Source organism: Rhipicephalus sanguineus, chromosome 1 (assembly GCF_013339695.2).
Source record: "Rhipicephalus sanguineus isolate Rsan-2018 chromosome 1, BIME_Rsan_1.4, whole genome shotgun sequence".
Taxonomy (NCBI): domain Eukaryota; kingdom Metazoa; phylum Arthropoda; class Arachnida; order Ixodida; family Ixodidae; genus Rhipicephalus; species Rhipicephalus sanguineus.
This window is the reverse complement of record NC_051176.1, coordinates 242,761,818-242,770,319: the sequence shown is the minus strand read 5'-3', so window position 1 is coordinate 242,770,319 and position 8,502 is coordinate 242,761,818.

The window sequence follows — 8,502 nt, the reverse complement described above, 5'->3', positions numbered from 1 at the left end:
AGGGAAGGGCAAGGGAAGAGACCAGACAAACTGCCATATTTGTTCTCTTATTCTAGCATTATGTGTTAACAGAGTGACCAAAAGAAACGGATCGCTTCTGTGTACACATATTACATTTTCGAACACACTTCTGGGCTTTAGAAAATACATTACTCATTACAATAACTTGTTCATGGATAACTTTGGCAACTTACCAATCCATGATTTTGTGCCCTGTCGTGCTTAGTGACCTCACACAATATTACAAGTATGTAAATGCTATGCCAAGGTTTACTACTTGAATAGAGGTATAAAAAAAACATGCTAATGATAAGAATGCATGTCAGGCATTACAACCTGGTCACCATATGATCATCTTAGTTGGCATTGAAGGGAAGAACACCGACTTTTCCTCAGTGTACCAAGAGTGCTTACATATCCTTCATTAACTACAGGTTCTCCCAACTGCCCATGACATGCTATCTGCAAGCAAACTAGCAGTTTGTAATTCTAAAATCTTTCACGTTAGAGAAAAGACACAAGTTAGAAATATTAAACATAATGCAATGCCCCATAAATGCAGAAATACTATAACTGTAAACTCTAGCATACACACATACACATATCTACAGCGACATGAGTTACACATACCAAGTCGACTTTTGCGGTGTGGCCCTCTACTTATGATAAGTAGAATGCCTAAACAGTCTGGCTTATCCGGTGGACTGTAAATAAGCTATACTAATAGCTATGCCAATGAAAGTAGGGGTGATATTGTGAGATGATCGCTTTTGGAGATATCGTCAAATTGTCGCCTTTGATGCACGCCGATTGGTTACTGAGCAAAACAAGAAAATTTATGGAGCCATCTATTATATGCCTGGAACAGATGAACACACCTTTTCACCATTGCTTGGTGGTGAATCCTAGCATTGTGACATAGACACCAGCCTCTAGTATTGTTTCTTAGGATGTGTGCAGCATTTTTAATGGTGAAGCTTTAGCGAGCATTACTTTGTTGCGTTTTCAGTGATTGCCATTTTGTGAGTGTGCGTTTTTTTGTGGTTTGAACATGCCAGCAGCATCACCAGTGCATTGCTTTCATGGCTTATCACGCACTGAAAAGATGTTGAGATGTTGAGACGACATCGCTGCAGCAGCACACCATAGCTCAACTCTCTGAGTACACCATTTTAAACTCTTAACCAGAATACATTTCATACAAGTGTGTATTCTTTAAAAATGGTTCTCTAATGTAAACAATTACACAAGAAAGTATTGCAAATGAGATCTGCGGAACCCCGCGAGGGGGCGGAAGGGTCAGCCAGACAAAACAGACAACCACCTGTTCATAGCACAAAGCCACAAGGAAATCCACACGATTTCTCAGAAAGAAAGCTTCTTAGTTGCCAAATAATTCGTCCTGGTCCGGGGTTCAAACCCGGGACCAACGCCTTCCCAGGGTGGTCGCTCTACCAATTCAGCTAACAAGGAAGCTAGCAATTGGCAGCGCGAGGGCGAATTCATCGACAACTCGAAGCACATGGGCACATAGTATTGCAAATGAGGCTTTCCTTGTGGCTTCGTGCTACAAGCTGGTGGTTGTCTATTTTCCCTTTCTTAATTACACAAGAAATACTGAAAGCACTTTCAACACTTCTTATATTTCAAGTCTTATGTTGTAAGATGGCAGCCTCCCCCCCCCGAAATTTTTCCAGCCTTCTATATTCCCAGGCAACTTTTTTTTTGTTTTTGCCATGGAAAGACTTTCTTTCGAACAATTAGGCCTTGGGCCCCCCCCGAAAAAAAATCCTGGCTACGTGCCTGTGGTTAGCCTATAACTAAATATTTTCAAATGTCATATTTAGTGCTTCAAGCTTGTCTGCACCACACACAAATCTTTTTCACATGAACGAATACACACACATATAGATGCACCACCTGGCAGGAAATGTAAGACAATGCATTTTGCCACATACTTTGATTCAACTTAAGAGACTCCCCTCAGAGTACTTAAATAAAAGAAGTACAAGTAAATAATAGAAAAACAATATACATTACATCAACTTGCAACACTGATCTACACTTCTGAGAAGATACACTGAAATTATTGCAATACTCTTGATTCACAATTTTGAACAGTTGTGTTCGACGACTTTTCACTTCAAGCCTCCCTATTCTCCAGAACACACATGCACATTTGCCTTACACAGAACATTTTTGCCATTTAAGCAAACCGGCAACACAAGATGGGAGCTAAATAACTTTAGAATATTACAGCGCAACATTACCAGAAGGTACCTTTCCCTGTTCCCTTTTGACCGTGTACATGATGCTGATGTCATTCATTCATTCATGATGCTTACATTGAAAGCTAAAGTGCATTTAGAGCACAGATACTCCAAGATCCCATAAATCAGGATTATGGAGACTAAGTAGATACCAACAGTAGTCAAACAAGGGATGTCAAATTACAGCTTTTTACTTAGTTCACCCTCTCACACATCTCATGAAAGAGAATAACCTGAATGTTTAAAACATGGGGAAAGGATAGTAGTGGTAGTGAGGGGGGACGAGCGGGGGGGGGGGGGGAATTGTGCTGACCTCCACCCTGTGCTCTATTAGAACTAACCTACCCCCCCTACCCCCCCCCCCCCTCTCGTCCTTCCTTAGACCATTTGAACTTCCCTCATGTTCCTACTCTATGGGCTCCCTTATCCTCCTGTTCAGTTGGGCATGGAGGTAAGTAAGCCCCTTGTTTAAGATCCAGCTTGCGATATCATTTGTTTGACTGCCATTACAAAAATCGTTTAGACAGTCTACAGACAATCTAAACCCATTTTTAGGCAGTCTATAGACTGTCTACATACATTTTTGTACGGGTGGCATTGGTTACAACCATATATTATATTTTTAAGTAGTTGAGTGTATAAAGTAAATTTTTTTTTTGGTCAGGCTGCATACTGTAACGGCGGTTCATAAACTCGGCAATACAGCAGTGATATGGTATAAGAATCTTTAGTAGATACACATTGTGCAAAATTGTGCGCAGCGAGCACATGACCAGGCACCTGTAAACTTTATATATAAGAATATTTCCACTAGTTGCTACAAGGTTGATATCTGAAAATTAACCTTAGTGAGGCGGAAAAAAAGTAGTCAAATTAAAGCGACACTAAAGAGAAACAATGAATCGGTTTAGATCGATAAATTGTGCTCTGAAAACTCTAATGTCGTTAATTTCACCATCATAGGTTTATTAATAGAGGAGAAAATCAAGTTCAAAGTTTCATTTTTAAATTTTGCGCCGAAATCTCCCTGCGTGACGTCACAGATTTCAAAGTGTGTCGTATTTTGGCGCCATTGGCTCAACAAAATTACCCCAGACTTGGTATGTTAAGATTATGGCCCCATCAGAGGACAATGTACTTCATTTTTACAGATTAGAAACTACATAGACCCTTGTAGGCGCCGTCAAAACATGTGACGTCACAGCGTATGATTGGAAACTTCAAGGTGGCATTGCCACCCACATTTTGTTTTTGTGTGTTTTCTCATTTACTAAGCGTCTTCTCACAGCAAGTGTGGTGTTTTTGGTATCGTGAAAGAGTAGTTTACTAATATGAGAAAAATCGTTTTGCTCTTTAGTGTACCTTTAAGAGCCATGCTCTATTGAGCAGAACATTCATAAGTCATTATAAGCTGCAAGTTACACCAAACATAAAATTGGCCTAAGTGACATTGACCCTCTTAGTCCCAAGTCTGTACCATAGTCAACCTATGCGATTGCAATGAAGTTGCCAAAGATAAGCCTTGCTTATACAGACCATGGTCTCTTTGCTTTGCTTGCCAGAAGCAAACTCTGTTTGCAAGCTTGATTTATCCCGTACGGTTGGGTGCAGATGCATTCCGACATTTTGCTATTTATTTCCTTACCTGCCAAGACAATTGATTGAAATTGAGAAGTGTACCAAAGATAAGGCTCTTGCCAAAATAACTTGCTTTTGTTGATATATTCTGAGTGAATATAAGAGATCAGTGTAAATATTTAACATATTCTTTGAATCTGCATATTATACACTAAAAGTGATAAATTCAATTTCCAAAAAAAACTTGCCACAAGTAAACAAATGTCGCATTTACACAGCCGGCCATATTTTACAGCATACAATAAACAAGTTCCTTTAAGCCTTACATAATCAAACAGGAATGCCAGTAAACACTGAGTAGATGGTGCTACACTGCATGTAGCACACTGCATGCCCTAGAAGACTGACTGGCTGAAACTACAGGTAAAATTCCATACACACTACTGTATCTAAGCTTATAACATGCAAGAGAATGCTCAAAAACGACAACATATCGGGTCCTTGTTCTAAGCTAACAATTGCATACATGTTTTCAACCACAAGAAGCCCTCTAATGACTGCACTATTTACTTGTCGCTGACCATACCAATTAACATGCAACTTGCATAAATTATGCTATGTGAAACAGAACAACAGAGAAAGAGTAAGGAGAAAGGGCATACATTATGTGACTTCTGTAGGACATGTTCTTCCCAAAAATTCTGGGCATATATAATCTGGTGATTAAAAACTAGGCATACCTAGTTAAAACCACCTCGAAACATTATGGGCTTTATGAACAAAGACTAAAAAAACAGTGTACAAAAGTGTCGCACCCTAGAGTGCAGCAAGACCATTTAAAAACACAGAATTTTTTCTCAAATAGAAATCAATTTTGCAATGTCAAAGCAATGCGTTCAGCAATGTGCTTACATGCACTGACTCTGTTGCCCTCTTGCTGGACTTAACATGCTAAGGCAGCAATACAGAATACAAGAACACAACAGTGATGCCACAAGCAAAACATGTAGATTGGGAAAGCTGGGCTGGTATAATGTAAAAGATTCCTTTTGCTCGATTCCACTTCTCTCATTATTTGCCACTAAAGACCAGTCTATCATGATGGTAAAGGCTCAGACAATTGATGAACAGCAGAGAATGCTACATTATCCTTTTGATGCCCACATTGTTGCATCCTGAAAGGAAGGAAAAAAAAAGGCACACAGAATTGGAGGCAAGTGCCTGCCTCCTTGCGTGTGTTTGTGTGTGTTTTATCACACATTTTCCAGAGCATGTCACGCCAAGAATATCCAGCATAAGCTATATTCTGAAACCATAACCTAAAAAAAAATTGTGCGCAATCGAACAGTGAAGCCAATTCCTCACAAGTTACTCAAAGCAAAGTGCAGATTAAAACTCGAAGTGGTCAGCTCCAAAATATGGACGGCTGGGAGTGCTAGGCTGAAACCTTGATTAGTGAAGTGCTGTGACAATACTAATCTACAGACATTGCAGTTATAAATCATGTTGACTATGAATAATAGTCTACTCTCTCCATGTTCACTTCACGTTGTTCAAGTACATGGGCTTATGTAGCACACGAAGTTGCATATGACTATTCCACCTCTTTTTTTGCATCAAAAAGAATTCAGCCTGCATAAAGAGGTACAAAAGATTATTCATGCAAGGCTAGCAGTTTAGTCTTGAAAGGCTGTCGGGAGCACTTTAGAGGCCACAGGAATGTTATTAAATGGACACTGTAGTTTAACCCAGTCCCGAAATGTCTTGGATATGAAAGGACAGTGACACAGGAATCTCTTGTTGTAAGCACTATATTTAAGAAAGTATCTTGCAAGTATCTGCAAGCGAAACTGAAACAATGAGACATTACTTCTCTGGGAAGTTGCAAAATGACAGAGCAGGAATAATAAAGAGTCAAAATATTTGTAAAAAACTGCTTAGATGTTTGCATCAAATTCAAGAACTTAAAAAGTGTGATGCCATGCACCACTATTCAATGCATAATCAACAATATTAAAAAAAAATCACTACTCGCACATTTTCTTTGTCTATTAACACAGTGAATTTGTCCATTAAATTCAGTTTTTACACTCCCTTTAATGCATCCTTGCTCTGTTTACACTCCCCATCCATGCCTCCACTTTCCAAGAAAAAGAGTTACACACACAGCTATGGTGTTTTCCTCCAACTTTGGATTTACTTCACTCATGTCATCAAAGCATGCAATGGTAAACTTGTTTTCATGCAAGGTCACTTGCATAGACCAGCTTAATTAAAACGTGAAGTCACTGCTCTATGTTTCAAGGTGCAGAATGAACTGGAGATGGAACGATCTCAAAGCAGTTAAGAGTTTTCTTGGAAGCGCTATTTACAGATTTATAATATTGTATGCAATTAGCATTGCATGTCTAAGCTCCTTGATATGAGTAAACAAACTTTTTACAGCTGCTACCAAGAAGATAGCTTTAACTAGAGCTGTAATTGTTGATGATGAATTAAAGCACTAGTTACAATGTGTCAGAGCCATGGCGCAGAAAGCTCGGGTGAACAAAATAAGAACAAAAAATCAGCTGTAAAATATAACTTTGAAGACTTCTACACAAACAACAGTCATAAACTCTCTTGCAACAGAGAAACATACAATATAGACTCTTAAGCACAAAACCTTATTTAGACATTAAAAGTACAACCCAGTCAACAGCCAACATAGCTCTTGTAGGTAGAGACATAGAGGATATGATAAAAAATCACATGTGCTGGTCACAATCAGCATTGAGTAAATAACCTTTGTATCTATACTGACAAGGATGTCCAGTACAAATGTTCAATGACTTGAGATGAATTATACAACATTAAAAAGAGAGGGAGGAAATCTCGGCTTGCAAAAATCAGAGTACATATACAAATGCTCTAGCAGCTCTCTCCCAAACTGTGTGCAAGCTTCCAAAAGGAATGTGTCCCCAAAATTTATTACATTTTATACAACAAAATAGTGGGGAGCAAACTCTACACACTAGCACAGCTGTTTTGGAAAACAATGGCTGTGGCTGTGGAGCTTCTTGCAGAACATAGGTTAGTTCTCGTGCACATGTTTATAGAGTCACATATGACCTGGCAATCAATTTTTCTCTTTGGCACAGCCATAACCTGTCGCTCAAATACTTTGTCCTCAGCAGCAGCACACAGAATTATGTAAGAGGATACCGTATCACCAAAGGCACATCAATCTGAGTTGGTGCTTTGCAGCCAGACTGCTTTAGTCTTTCTCTGTGCCTCCTTTTTGCTAACCCCGAGGCAAGAAGTGGCCCAAAGTTTTAATGCAAGTGGCACTGAATGCTAACAGCAAGAAGCTTGATGTAGAACACAGGTCGTGAACAATGGAATGATAATGTACACCGTCGTACTTTATGAAAGGGAACACGCGAGCGCGTGGCCTGCGCTCTGCGGTGGCTGCCTACAGCACCATCAACCGACAGCTAAAGAAAGCATGTCCGCTTTTGGCGGCATCGCCCATTGCGAAACAAAATCGGGAGCGTAATCTAGCAGCGCTTGTCCACTGGCAATGACTTGTCACTTTTTTGCCAATAGATGACGCCAAAAGCGGACATGCTTTCTTTAGCTGTCGGTTGATGGCGCTGTAGGCAGCCGCCGCAGAGCGCACGCCACGCGCTCGCGTGTTCCCTTTCATAAAGGACGACAGTGTACCTTTAGTGCAACACTTAGTATCAAGGCTAGACTGTCACCAAAAGCAAAAATCATAATTAAAATACCAACACAAATTACTCGTTCCTAAAGGCTAAAAACCTGGAGAGTAGAACAGTAAACACAATGACAGCATGGTTTGTTGAGGGAAGGAAAAACATGCTTTCCTACACCTTTTCATGACTTTCAGCTGCTTAAACTTACTACTGAAATGGAGTCAAATGGTTTTGGTTGCTGCTGAGGACAAATTTCCAGGTGTTCATTACAGAATGACTGCTTTATGGAAGACAGACCACATTGAACGCCAAGTTTCATTATCAAGCCTGAACCCATGTGAACTACTTATGTGTTGTCAATAATGTCAATTTGTTTGTAAACATTACATAAAAAAATATTGTTGACATTTTCATACAATATATTCAGCCTACTTGATTACATCTCATGCAGCAATGAAGTAACCACAGCCTCAAGCAAATGACATTTGTGACTTTGGCTGGCTGAGTATCAATCCAGTTCTGATTGAAGATGTGCTGGCTACTGTTAACTGCTGCACTGTGATTATAATTATAAGCTCTAAAATAATGTTAATTTCTAGCGCTGTGTAATGTGCTCCTTTTCTGTGTCCCTGTGTTTTGTGCTGCATTTAATGATGTTAATTTCTACTGGATTTTGCCTAGGTAAGCTTTGAAATATTGCCAATGTATCACCTTACTGATTAAAAAATAGGTATTTAAATCAACAAGGCACTCATGCGATTTTTAGGCCTCCGATTTGCAAATAAACACTTTGCTTAATCTAGCGGTCAAAGATCAAAATGACTTGCAGACAGGTGGGAAAGAGGTGCAGCTTAAGACAATCGCTTATGCCCAAAAATTTGTTCAAGAGTTACTGCCATCCGAGTATTACCTACTGCCCATACTACATACATATATTTTGATATCACGCAGATGAT